The sequence below is a fragment of the Anabrus simplex genome, chromosome 5, assembly GCF_040414725.1.
Source record: "Anabrus simplex isolate iqAnaSimp1 chromosome 5, ASM4041472v1, whole genome shotgun sequence".
NCBI classification, from domain to species: Eukaryota; Metazoa; Arthropoda; class Insecta; order Orthoptera; family Tettigoniidae; genus Anabrus; species Anabrus simplex.
Window position 1 is genome coordinate 135,422,429 of NC_090269.1, and position 14,093 is coordinate 135,436,521.

Genomic DNA, 14,093 nt, shown 5'->3' on the forward strand with positions numbered 1-14,093 from the left:
ATTTTCACCCTCAGTAGCTTGCATCGCTGTTGCGATTGTGTGCGCATAGTGAAAGGGACAGAGTTCCCCTCGGGGATTCGCTGGAGGCGGGACTTTCGGCCTGAAGGAAGTTCCAAATAATAAGGTATGGCGGAATAAACTTTACCTTATTGAACTCAACTGCATGTTAAGTGTAGGGCAGATTTACGCACCTTCCATTTAAAATGTAACCGTTAGTGCTTTCTTTTCTCATCGTAAATGTAGGGTGGCTTCCAGACTTAAATAATTATTTCCCTTATAGGAAATTGGTTGAATGTAAGGGAGCACAAGTGGTTACCCTAGTATTTCCCCCATTCAAATAAAATTGGGTGACTAAGATTTTGTAACTAAAATTGAACTTAACATTTTTCGGACTTAAATGTTTCTCGCACTTAGACACCCTGCAGTACGGAATTAGCTTCTGCTTCAACAGGCCATCAGCCCACTTAGGGTTTGCATCTTTTCATTTTGGAGTGCTTGATGTCGGTCTCCTTTCTAATTAGTTATTGGCCTATTGTAAAGATTTCCTTTTCTAAATTGTTTTGCTGTGGCCAAGTAGTGTAGGCGTCTGGCCTCTGTATATGAGTTTCTTGAAGGGTAACATTAGGGTAAGCTAGATGTGTGTTCTTCAACCTAATAGGTGATTTTGCTATCACTAATGTAATTTGAAAGACCGTATCAATAGCTCATTGTGGGGCTGATCTTGTAAAAGAATTGTGAAATGGGTTGTGACCCATGTTAAAAAAGTGTAATCATGGAGGCATGGTCTCTTTCTCAAATTTTAAAGGCGAGACTCTATTTGAATTGACAATGAATCAATTTGACTCTTATCATGGTCATGTTCATGTAAATGGTAGCTCAATCCCTTGATAATTGTACCTGTTATGAGCCAATAGGCTCTTGTTGTACTGGTGTCAGAGCTTTTTAGCTCTGATTTTGTTTTCTCGAGCTGATGAGCTACAGTACTGTCTCTAAGTTGTAAGGGTTTATTGAGCAACCTTGCTCTTCGGATTGTAAACTTACTGTGACGAAACCAAAATCTATTAAAGAAAGAAATAACATTTCTGGAATTTTGCTAGTTTAACTTACACTTTGAATATTGCTTGTCTGCCCATTCAACTCAGGCGCTTTCTATTCCACTGTGAGCCATGGAAACACGGTAACAATGATTATTATGGCTGTTGTTTTGCTGAGGCCCCTTGGAGCACGTGGTTCCTGGTGAGCCCAGTATTCCTTCATCTTTGCGGTGTGGGTTGCTTTCCTTTTCCGAGTCCACTTCACCCCTACTTCAAGACGCAATGTTTTAGCTGTCAGTGATTGGAGAGTGTCAGATGTTCTGATCGACATTCTAAATATATCCCTGTTGAATATATCCTTGGAATCAATTTTTTAAAATTCTAGGTCTCTTCAAACCAGTTTTCCCTTCCCTCTAGAAATGGTGTTGATGATTCTTGAGGTCAGTCTTTTGTTGTCCATTCTGGCTATGTGAACATAGAAGTTAAGTCTCCTCTTTCCCAAGGCTGATGTTACGCTCTCTAAATGTTGGTAAAGCTTGTTGATGATGGTGATGATGTTTGTTGTTTAAAGGGGCCTAACAACTAGGTCATCGACCCCTAACTAGAATCTAAAACGAATTATGAAAAAATGATAGTGAAACAAAAACAATCAGTGGATCCAATTCACAAAGCCTGAATTATTGGGATGATGCATTATTATCTATTATGTAACCGTACAACAGGGTTACAGATTCCATTCAGTATTTATTATTATTATTATTATTATTATTATTATTATTATTAACCCGATTCATTAGATTTTATATATTCTGTTTCTCATCATTTAGACTGTAATAATTAGGTATCACGTATATTATTGTATTTAATCATAGGTTAAGTGAAATTTGTTTGTAATTATTCTGTATTGTAGTAAGTGAGATTTGTTGGTTTCATATTGTCATGCTGTGGCTTGTAACTCTGGCTAGATGAACTGGCATAGTATTTTGCAATCGAGGCTATGTTTATTTTTTTTATTTATTTTTTTTTGCTATGGGCTTTACGTCGCACCGACACAGATAGGTCTTATGGCGACGATGGGATAGGAAAGGCCTAGGAGTTGGAAGGAAGCGACCGTGGCCTTAATTAAGGTACAGCCCCAGCATTTGCCTGGTGTGAAAATGGGAAACCTGCTAGAAATAGCGTTGTAATTGAGATTTGCTTTTAAGAAAGTGCCCTTGATCGGGACACTGGACAACAAGATATCAAAGTACCCAGAACTGACAGAACACAACCGCGCAGAGTGCCGAGAAGCGGCCCTTTAACTTGTTTATGCACACGTATAGAGCTCTAAATTGCACTGTTTACGGTAATGTTGACACGATGTATTGAACTGTAATATTCTCACGTTGCACGCTTCTCGGCACTCTGCGCGGTTGTGTTCTGTCAGTTCTGGGTACTTTGATATCTTGTTGTCCAGTGTCCCGATCAAGGGCACTTTCTTAAAAGCAAATCTCAATTACAACGCTATTTCTAGCAGGTTGATAGTAAGCAAAGACACTATCAAGTACAAAGACCGTAACATATGGGATTCGAACCGACTATCTCCCGGATGCAAGCTCACAGCCGCGCGCCTCTACGCGCACGGCCAACTCGCCCGGTGAGGCTATGTTTAACTGTGCAAGTAGGTTTCCCGGTGACGCATTCAGCATAGTCATCCTCCATCCGCTTGGGCACGCTTAGACAACACTTGACTGATGACATCAGTGCGTGGGCACGTGATTGCGACCAAGTGTCAGTATTCGCCAGCTACTGTATGTGGAAGTGGAAGGGATGAACAGTGAGTAGGGAGAGGAGTCATCATCGCGAGGTTATATAAGTTGATGCAACGGTGGGGAGAGGTATTCAGATCATATTATTCAGTTCATATTATTCAGATCATATCGTTCAGATCATATTGTGCAGATCATATGAAACAGTCAGAGGTATCAAATGGAAGAAGTGGTCTTAGTGTGATGGTCAGAGCTAAGAGTTGTGTTTTCAAGGGGTCTTGTAATCATCGAGGAGGTCTACAAGTGGTGGTTGTATCCGAGCAGAGACGGGTACTATGCAGATAAAGAAACATCATCTTCTTGTGAGGATGGACTTCACAAGATGTTTCAATAATATTTTCAAATTTCTTATAATATATTGAGTGGACGTAATTACATTGGAGCTCCCTACACGCGTACGTGGTATGTAGGCCAACTCCTTGTTATATAAGAAGATAACAGCAGACGGCTCCCGACTTCAGCTCATAGGTTTTCCCAAGAATTTCAAGTTCAACAGCGGTGAATGCAGACATCAGGTAATTAAAGCATCAGACATGTTATGCATTCATAACATGAAGAAGAATGTAATCAGCGGCGATATCACATCTCACTTCAAGTTCATGCCAATAGCTTTTTTTTTTTAGATTAAATTTTCCTTTTATTAGTACCGCAAATCTCACGATATATTTTTTTTGTTAAATTAAAAGACGTCAATGATTGTTCATTGTGACGTAAATTATAGTCATAAACTCAGTTTTTTTAAAATTATAATAAGTGATTCCAGTTCCATGTACAATCCTCAATTGTGGAAATGCAACAGTAATTTAATATTGTCCTGATCCATATCCCTGTATATTGCCAGATATGTGAGTTTATCACCTCACGCCTTGAGATAATTGATATAAGAGGTATGCTCTACCGAATTTTGTTGTTTTTCTTAAAAAAGCAACTGGCGCTCAAACAAATGTTATTTATATTGTGTGAAAGATATGAAGGTATAAGAGTAGTGGTTGGAGTAGCCACAACGTGTCGCCAGCAACGTGGGACTCGAAAGGTTCAGAAAAAGTGTTTCTGAATGGCAATATACATGGATCAGTTCTTTTAATGAGTACGCACATGTTAAATTCACCGAGTAATGTTAGGAAGGTCATTTTGTTGAAGTTTGTATTTAAGGGGTAATGTCAAAGGAAGTGCAAGGGGAAATAGCTTTGAGATCGCGAAAAATTAGTAGGAAACCGAAGATGGACAAGGATAGCAATATGCAGTCAGGTGATGAGGCTGAGGTTATTGTGTCCAAGGAAATCCAAGGTGGTAACATAAATAGGAAGTTGGTGACTAAGTTGGGACCTGCTGAAAGTCAGAAAATAGTAGAAAGTGAGGAAAACACTGTCACGCAAGATCAAAGTAAAGGGGTGATTGACCTGGGTTTATTTAATTTGCAGATGTCCAAAATGACTGAGCAGAATAATGCCATTAGTGAGAAAATTGAATCTCAGAATATTATTATGAGTGAGAAAATTGAAGCGGTCATTAGTGAGAAAATTGAATCTCAGAATAATATTATGAGTGAGAAATTGAATCTCAGAATAATATTATGAGTGAGAAAATTGAATCTCAGAATAATATTATGAGTGAGAAAATTGAATCTCAGAATAATATTATGAGTGGGAAAATTGAAGCTCAGAGTAATGTCATAAATAGTATTAATAAGAAGATTGATGATGTTAGTAATAAGATAGATCATAAGGTGTTAGAAATAAGTAAGCAAATTAATAATTTAGAAAGTAAGGTAAATAGGGAGTGTAGTGACATCAGAGCTGAGATGGAATTGGGTCGGAGCAATCTCCATACGGAAATAGAGCAAATTAGTGAGACATGCATCAAACAGATTGATAAATTAGGCGCCAAGATCGAGTCTAATAAAGGAGAAATCAATGAGTTAGTAGAAGAAAGGTTTGAAAAGATAACCAATACAGTGGGGCAAGAAACTAGGAAATGTATTAGTAGGGTAGAACATGTGGAAAGAAAACTTGGAGAAGTAGGTGATCTAGAGAGTGAACAAAAATCATTATCACAGAAGGTGAGAGAATCGGAAGAAAAGTTGCAGGAGGAATTAAGAAAAATTCAAGAAAAGACTGAGGAAACAGTGGAAGAAAAATTTCTGAGTTGCCAGAGAGTACTCCAGCAAGAAGTGCGTGATAGTAAGAATGTACGTGAGATAATTGTAAATAATGGTTTAATCACTAGAGATCATGATTTACCTAAGTTTTCTGGGAAAGAATTTAACCCGATGGAATTTATGAGAGTAGTAGAGAAGAAATTTGCTGTTCAATTAAGAGACAATATTATTAGCTGGGAAACTGTATTGGAGATCTTATCTAATGCTTTCGTAGGAGAGACTAAGTCTTGGTTTCAAGTATATAAAAGCTCGATGTCTAGTCTAACTGAATTTAAGGAGAAATTCATGGCTAAATTTTGGAGTGAAGGTGTTCAGAGTAGAGAGAGAGAGAGAGAGAGAGAGAGTAATGTTTGGCAGGTATAATTCTAACGAGGGTGTTAGAATGACTGAATACTTTTTGGCTCATGTTTTGGTGTGGAGAAATTTAGAATGTATTGGACCTGAGGCTGATATAGTTAGACTTATGGCTAAGCACTATCCCGATAGAATAAGAGAAGCTGTTTGTATGCAAAGAGTGGAGACTATTAAGGAAATGGAGATTTTGTTGGAAAGTTTTGATGCTTTAGGTAGTAGTTTGAATAATAGTAGGACACTAAATAGCAATGTAGAAGGAAGGGGTAACCAATCTAATAATCAGGACAGGCCTATGAATAATCGTAACTACAGAAGAGAATATCAGGAGAGACCTAATAATAATTTCCACAGGGAGAGAAATTATCAAAATAGTTCGTAAAATTTCAGGAGTGGGAGGCGTGATTATGGTAATCAACCAGAAGCTGGGAGGCGGGAGAATACAGGCCATAATAATAATAATAATAATAATGAAGCTAGAGGAACTAGGCAACAGGGGAGGCCGACTGAGGTGTGTAACCAACAAGTTGTAACCGAACCAAGTCCTTTAAACGCGCAACGGACTGTATAAACAGGTCACTGAGACAGTCCGTAAATGGTGAGTTCACGTATAAGGTAGATAAGTATGTTAATGTCGACCAGCCTATAGTTGTAAGTGAACATGATTGTGACCTAAGTAGCAATAATTCAAATGTTTTAAGTGACGACTTAATCGTAGACAATAAATTTTATAAGTGTAATTTAAATTTAGATATAAGGCAAGATTTGTTAAGTGATCTTATATTATGTAATGAGGATAATTTAAGTAGTGTTACTGTTATACCGACGATTGAACTGCTGATATGGGGCAGAAAAGTTAAGATTTTGTTGGACTCTGGTAGTGAGAAGTCATGTGTAAATTCCAAGCTGTATGAGGAAGTTTTGAGAGAGAAGTATGAGGTAGCGGAAATTCCAGTGAGGAATACGTTCATCGTAACAGCTGTTGGAAACAAGTCTCAAAGAGTGAATAAACAAATAGCTGTCCCCATTAGCATAAGTGGAGAATGTATTTTCCAACCATGCTTAGTTGTGCCTAATTTAGTTTATGCCGTTATTTTAGGTACCGACTGGTTAACGTGTCACAAGGCTAAATTAAATTTTGATCTGTGTAATGTCAATCTTATTTGGGGAAAGAGTAGCAGGGAAGTCAGTTTACCATACGATGTTTTGTCAGAAATTAGTGCGAATAAAGTGTGTTCTAGTATAGAAGGGCCTTGTGAAATTCCTAATATTAGGAAAAATATTGATGTCTGCCATGTGTCTATACAGAGAGATTCTAGAGATGAATTGTATGAGACAGTGGAGAAATGTAATTTAGCGGAGAGTCAGAGGGACGAATTGTGTGAATTATTGATATCACATAGTGATGTTTTTAGTGACCGGCCTGGTAGAACACATCTTTACGAACACAAATTTAATGTTCTTGATAACTCAACTTTTGTAGGACCGAAATATCCCATTCCGTTAAAATATGCTAGCGCTGTGGAAGAGCAGATTGACATTATGCTAGATTATAATATAATTTGAATCCACTTGTTATTATACCTAAGAAGGATAACACGGTAAGATTGTACATGATAATTTTTGTAAGACTAAATTGGATGAATTTGAACTTGGTGACAAGGTTTTACTCAGAGTGCCACTCCCATCATCAGCAGAAGCTGGTCAATTTTCTAAGTTTTTCTTGTTATATCAGGGATACTTCACCGTAGTGAAACGGATTGGGAAATGTGCTTATTCATTAGAAGACAAGGAAGGAAATATCTTAGGCACATACAATATAAGAAATCTTAAGAAATATATCATGTGAGTTTGTGGATTAATTCTTATTACTATATTAATTCACCAGATTTTATGAAGCTGGCATTGCGAACAGGACTTCAGTGAAATTAGCGTGTGTTGTGATATTAAGTGAGCACGGCAGTGCAATAAACTCCAGTGCTTGGAGAAAGTGTATATAATGAAATGTTTTCGAGAATTACTTTTGGACACTAAATGAACGTTTGAAACGACAGAAGTGAGAAAGAAATGTAATCTCTGTATGTAAATAATACTGTATAATCAAAGTGAAAATGATAATTGATCAATGTTTTGTATGTGTAACAACGAACATCCAGATGGATGATACTATGTACCCAATTTGTAAAGGGCATTTTTATACATGTATATATTGGTGTACTCGATTTCAGGTGATTATGTATATATTTCATGAATCAATCGATTCAATTAATCGATTATTTCATGAGGGAGGCGTTCTGTAACCGTACAACAGGGTTACAGATTCCATTCAGTATTTATTATTATTATTATTATTATTATTATTATTATTAATCCGATTCATTAGATTTTATATATTCTGTTTCTCATCATTTAGACTGTAATAATTAGGTATCGCGTATATTATTGTATTTAATCATAGGTTAAGTGAAATTTGTTTGTAATTATTCTGTATTGTAGTAAGTGAGATTTGTTGGTTTCATATTGTCATGCTGTGGCTTGTAACTCTGGCTAGATGAACTGGCATAGTATTTTGCAATCGAGGCTATGTTTAACTGTGCAAGTAGATTTCCCGGTGACGCATTCAGCATAGTCATCCTCCATCCGCTTGGGCACGCTTAGACAACACTTGACTGATGACATCAGTGCGTGGGCACGTGATTGCGACCAAGTGTCAGTATTCGCCAGCTACTGTATGTGGAAGTGGAAGGGATGAACAGTGAGTAGGGAGAGGAGTCATCATCGCGAGGTTATATAAGTTGATGCAACGGTGGGGAGAGGTATTCAGATCATATTATTCAGTTCATATTATTCAGATCATATCGTTCAGATCATATTGTGCAGATCATATGAAACAGTCAGAGGTATCAAATGGAAGAAGTGGTCTTAGTGTGATGGTCAGAGCTAAGAGTTGTGTTTTCAAGAGGTCTTGTAATCATCGAGGAGGTCTACAAGTGGTGGTTGTATCCGAGCAGAGACGGGTACTATGCAGATAAAGAAACATCATCTTCTTGTGAGGATGGACTTCACAAGATGTTTCAATAATATTTTCAAATTTCTTATAATATATTGAGTGGACGTAATTACATTGGAGCTCCCTACACGCGTACGTGGTATGTAGGCCAACTCCTTGTTATATAAGAAGATAACAGCAGACGGCTCCCAACTTCAGCTCATAGGTTTTCCCAAGAATTTCAAGTTCAACAGCGGTGAATGCAGACATCAGGTAATTAAAGCATCAGACATGTTATGCATTCATAACATGAAGAAGAATGTAATCAGCGGCGATATCACATCTCACTTCAAGTTCATGCCAATAGCTTTTTTTTTTAGATTAAATTTTCCTTTTATTAGTACCGCAAATCTCACGATATATTTTTTTGTTAAATTAAAAGACGTCAATGATTGTTCATTGTGACGTAAATTATAGTCATAAACTCAGTTTTTTAAAATTATAATAAGTGATTCCAGTTCCATGTACAATCCTCAATTGTGGAAATGCAACAGTAATTTAATATTGTCCTGATCCATATCCCTGTATATTGCCAGATATGAGTTTATCACCTCACGCCTTGAGATAATTGATATAAGAGGTATGCTCTACCGAATTTTGTTGTTTTTCTTAAAAAAGCAACTGGCGCTCAAACAAATGTTATTTATATTGTGTGGAAGATATGAAGGTATAAGAGTAGTGGTTGGAGTAGCCACAATTATCTAACGGGGTCCAAAATCCAGGTCGCCGGACCCTCATAATGGTACTAATCACAGGTAATGTAGACTCATGGCGTTTCTGTAATGGTGGTACTAATCACAGGAAATGCAACCTATCGTATGGCATCACACACAAGCAACACAGACCTATGTTGCTCCGCACATAGTGGGACTAATCACGGGCGCCGGTATTCCCGTGGTGTCCCTCACTAAGTGGAACTAATCGCAGGCAACGTATACTCATCGTGTTGCTCACATAGTGCTTCTAATAATAGGTAATGTAGACCCACGGTGTATGACATATTATGGTAAAAACCACAGGCAATACAAACCCATGGTATTCGTCACATAATGGAATTACTCTCAGGTAATGCACACCCATGGTTTTCGCACATGGTGGTACTTACCACGGGCGCCAGCCAAACCCATGTTTTTTTCTCACATAGTGGTACTAATCACAGGCAACGCACACCCATGGTGTTTCTCGTAAAGTGGTACTATTCATAGGTAGCGCAGACCTGTTCTGAACCCAGAGGAACCAACACACTCCAGCACAGCGTTACGGCACATGAACATCAGTGCACGCAGCCGAATGCCCGCTCCCCCGCTTCGGTGGAATACACACGATCGTAGACCCTACTAACCACAAAACCGTGGTGTTCCTCACAAAGGCACTACTCATTGGTAACGTAGATCCATGGAGTTCATCACATGGTGGTACTAACTGCAACTAACGTCAACCCATGGTGTTCCTCACGTAATGGTACTAATTACAAGTAGTCTCATGGTTTTAATTCGATCATCCCTTGGTCGCCTCTTACGACAGCTAGGGGATACCGTGGGCGTGTTCTTCGTCTGCGTCCCCCGCCCATAGGGGGTTGTGCGTTTGGTCCGCAAGAGCTATTTTATTTCGCTCAAGTCCACCGACAAGCCGGTTAGGGCCACCCCCCCCCCCCCGCCATTCGCCACGGAGATGGGCCACGTGCCTCTCACAATATCCCCTGTCACATTGATTTGTAAGAGGCGGTGGTGGTGATTGTTTTAAGAGGAAGTACAACCAGGCAACCATCCTCTATTAACACTAATCAGAGGGGAAAAATGGAAGGCTTCCGACACTTCGAAAAATGAAGGTATCGGCCAAGGATAGACAAGGGCCAGTAAGGGCGTGAATATGAAAGACTCCCTAGGACCTAATACCGTCGGGGTCGGAAAAGAACAATACTTGACCAAGTGAGGTCGGATAGGATAGATGAAAGTGAGGAGCCTGGTACAAGTAAGTAGAAGCAATGCCAGAACTCAGCTAATGACCCCGTGGTCGCCAACCCATGCTCACAAGTTAAGAGCCCCTGGGGTCCCTTTTAGTCACGTCTTACGACAGGCAGGGGATACGATGGGTGTTATTCTGCCGCCCCCACCCACAGTGGGATCACTTATAAGAGCTGCGTATCGTCGATTTTTTGTCAGAGTGCTATACTTTTCGGGATATTATACTATAGTACATCCCTTCACCTAACTACTGTACTGAATTCTGGTAACTTCCCTAAGACTATATTAGAATATTGGTAGATTAAGAAATTATCGTATGAATGTACTTTCGCCGACCACTTTTTAAATCGCCCTATCACGCAGTAACAACTGATCAAACGACTATCATATGAGTCTTATTTTAGAGGGTAAGCATGAGAACGCTCTCATATTCTACAAACAGCACACACGCACCTTGAAGCCTAAACAGCCATGGAAAGAGGTTTCCGTGTTTACAAAACGTAGTAACAAGGAGCACGTGTACGCTGCAGGGGAGCGAGCGTGCTGAGTGATTTAACACCACCCTTGCACCTGATAAACAGGAGCATTCATCATGGGATAACAACAGTCTAGAGGTGGCATAGTAGCTTCCCACTCTGTTCATCGAACTCGTTTTCCGGCTCTGCTACGAATTCAAGGTTGGTTGGAGTGCACACGCAGCCTCGTGAGGAAGACTAGAAAGAGAAATGGATTAAATATGCTGTAACTCTCAACAAATGTGGTTTAATGGGATTTCCTTACTTCAAGTGAATGCCGGGATGGTATAAAACCCAATATAGATAACAGTATCGATATAACAGCTAGATAATCAGACAGGAAATAGACCATAGAATCAGTAGCGTAGCCAGGATCGGCCAATGGGGGGGGGGGTTACAGTTACAAAAATAAGATATAACATAATGAAAGTGCTTGTGCTTGTGCGTGTCTGGTACGCGCATGCATGACTGTCATAAGGATACAGATACAAGAGTGAATTACTGTATGTGATATTCAGATTGCAATACACTACAAAATTCTTACTTTAAAATACAGAACAAGAACAATATGATCGAGGTCAGCAGTTTTATCTCAAACGGTATGTTCAGTTTACAATCTAAAATCTAATTTTCGAGGCTTCCTAGAAAATAAATTTAACACATCTGTTGGTTTTACAACTGTGTCTCTGTGAATGTTCAAGGGAGCCAACCCGTTGAGTCGACTTTCACTTGTGGTATTTCTGAGGTAGGTTTTAAGGCGTCTTAATGTTGAAAATGATCTCTCACTGGCTGCAGTGGTGACAGGTAGGGTGGCAAACACTCTCAACAAGCAGTAGATTGCAGGGAGTTTATCTTGATCACATAAAAGAAGTTTATTGTTTACTGTCAGTTTCTATTTATTTTCTTTTTGTGAAAGTTCAATGGGGGGGGGGTTCTAACCCCCAGTAACCCCCCCCCCCTGGCTACGCCCCTGCATAGAATACAAGCGGCATCAAAATACTACCATTCCGTTCGTCAATTACTTTGGGATGACTCATTTCCCCGAGTTTGCAAGCTCACGCTGTACAAAACATATATTGTACCAGTTCTTAGATACGGACTGGAAGCAGCAACGTTGACTATTATAGATCTGCACAAAGTCGCCTACCGGCCACTGAAATCAAGTTCCTTCGGTCATGTCTCCAAAAGACAGGGAGAGACAAAATAAGGAATGAAAGTATTCGGCGACAACTTGGATTGGATAGGAGCCTGTTGGAAACCTTAGAATTAAGCATATTACGATGGTATGGACATATGAGGACCCCAAGAGCATACTATGAAAGGAATGTTGTTGGTAAGAGGCCCAGAGGATAGATGGGAAAAGTAAATTTTCAAAGACCTTGCCAAACGTGATGTAAACTGCCAGCAAAAGGTAGAACATCAGCTGTGGATGGACAGGACGAACTGGAAGAGACTCAAACACCCGCGCCCGGCTTACTGGAGCGAAAAATAAATGATGACGGGCTTCATACGCACATCACAAACAACTACACAATGATACAATTATTATAATAACAACCTTAACAATAGAAGCTGTTTTGTTGTCTATTGCCGTTGAAAAGGTTCTAAGCAACGAGATTCTCGACCTACAATGAGAACCACATATCCAAAAGTAAGCTCTCTCAGTGGATCAGTGGTAGGAGTGCCAGCCTCAAGATCGCAGCTTAAAACCCGACAGAGGCAGTCCGATTTTTGAACGGTAATAATAATAATAATAATAATAATAATAATAATAATAATGGCGTATGGCCTCCGGAGAGGCCTGGTGCAGGTCTTTTTCTAATAGACGGCCTATTAGGCGACCTGCATGTCTGTGAAGATGAGGGCCCTACCTAGGATGATTTCTGGTATTGAATACGCCACACACGCGCAGCCCCCGCGCCACTGGAAGTAACCAATTAAGGTTAAAACCCCCGACCCGGCCGGGAATCGAACCCGGGACCCTCTGAACCGAAGGCCAGTACGCTGACCATTCAGCAAGATAAAAAGAAAACGACCATTCGACACTCCATGTCATATAATAATGATATCTAAAAGATTTGACACATTAGGTTTTTGCCCGACAAAAATAATTTTCAAAACTTAGCTATAGATCGCCCAACAAAGATCAGTTTCTCTCCCATCTGGTTGAGAAAAGCAGAATGTCGGAATTGATACGCAGGCAGACTAGATAGCATCGAATTACAATGCCTGCGCACCGTAGCTGAGGACATACGCTTGTTACTGTTATCAATCTACGCCGCTGATCTGCATTTAGGGCAGTCGCCCAGGTGGCAGATTCCCTATATGTCGTTTACCTATTCTTTTCTGAAATTACTGCAAAGAATTTGGAAATTTATTGAACTTCTCCCTTGGTAAATTATTCCAGTCCCTAACTCTTCTTCCTATAAAGGAATATTTGCCCCCAATTTTTCCTCTTGAATTACAACTTCATCTTCATATTCTGATCCTTCCTACTTTTAAAAACACCACTCAAACTTATTCGTCCATATACAGGGTTATTCAAAATGATTGCCAGGGTTTCGTGATTTTGTTGTAGAAACAATGGAAAACATTCTATGATTACAGCCAGTAGACATAGGTCGGTACTATGCCTAATGAGGATATTATAATTTTAATATATCCATAGCCTGTATCAGTACGATTGTAGTTTTTAAGTAGATAACGCTGAAGATCAATAATGTTGGGATGATAACAGCAATATTTCCAAGTATTGAGTATATTATTCACTGAATGTTACAAATCAAAGATTGGCTCTGACAGATATTCCAAAGTTTGCCCCACCTATACTCGCCAGCCCACACCCGGGAAAAAGGCAATACAGTACCCAATCCTTGGCACACATAAGAACAATTTCCTATGCCAATCAGCCCACAATAAATTATTCTGGAGCGTATACCTACGTACATTAATAGTGTTGTTTATAGCTGTCGATACGTAATAACAGTAAAACGCATTTCATTTAACTGATGAACACAACAATCACTGGCCGGTCTGAGATGCGACTTTCTGATCCCAAGTTGGCGAGTTCGAACCGGTGGAATTTGAAGGTGCTCAAATACAGTACGTAACAGTCTTGTTTGTACACCAACTTACTGCAACTAAGTAACGGTTAAATTTTTGAATACAATTATTGTGTTGTATTATATTGACCATATCGTAATACACTAAAAAA

General features: G+C 39.3%; 1 protein-coding gene across 1 annotated transcript in view; it reads right to left on the reverse strand.

Annotated features, from left to right (window-relative positions):
- The window catches only part of LOC136874690 (cilia- and flagella-associated protein 410), a 366,316-nt gene that overhangs the window by 161,128 nt on the left and 191,095 nt on the right, over positions 1–14,093 (reverse strand). The window lies entirely within an intron of this gene.